We start from the raw sequence: 368 nt of genomic DNA on the forward strand, positions 1-368 counted from the left end.
CACACACACACACACACCAGTTTCCATTACTGTTGACATTAATGTTAAGGTCAGCAGGATACAGTTTACTAAGTACTTTAGAGCTTTTAAGAACTAAAACGACTTAAATGATTCATCATCTGGTCTCTGCAGAGCTTTTTGGAGTTGGGGGAACATGAATGTGTGAGTATTATATTGACAATATGCACCACCACCATGTTTATTATTACATTATTTAAAAGATGTTACTTTTAGTGAATACTGAAAAACTTGCGCTCTGTCACTGTTGCTGTTGTCACTGCTCATTGTCCCCCATCGTTGCTGTTGTCGTCGTCATCATCTTCTTCATGTTCATCATCATCAGTCACTACTATTAGTGTAGTTGTTGC

General features: G+C 37.8%; 1 protein-coding gene across 1 annotated transcript in view; it reads right to left on the minus strand.

The window, feature by feature from the left end:
• Nucleotides 1–368, minus strand: part of ptprt (protein tyrosine phosphatase receptor type T) — a 307757-nt gene that overhangs the window by 117128 nt on the left and 190261 nt on the right. The window lies entirely within an intron of this gene.

This window comes from Morone saxatilis, unplaced genomic scaffold (assembly GCF_004916995.1).
Source record: "Morone saxatilis isolate NCDOM2014 unplaced genomic scaffold, NCSU_SB_2.0 Contig18, whole genome shotgun sequence".
NCBI lineage: Eukaryota > Metazoa > Chordata > Actinopteri > Moronidae > Morone > Morone saxatilis.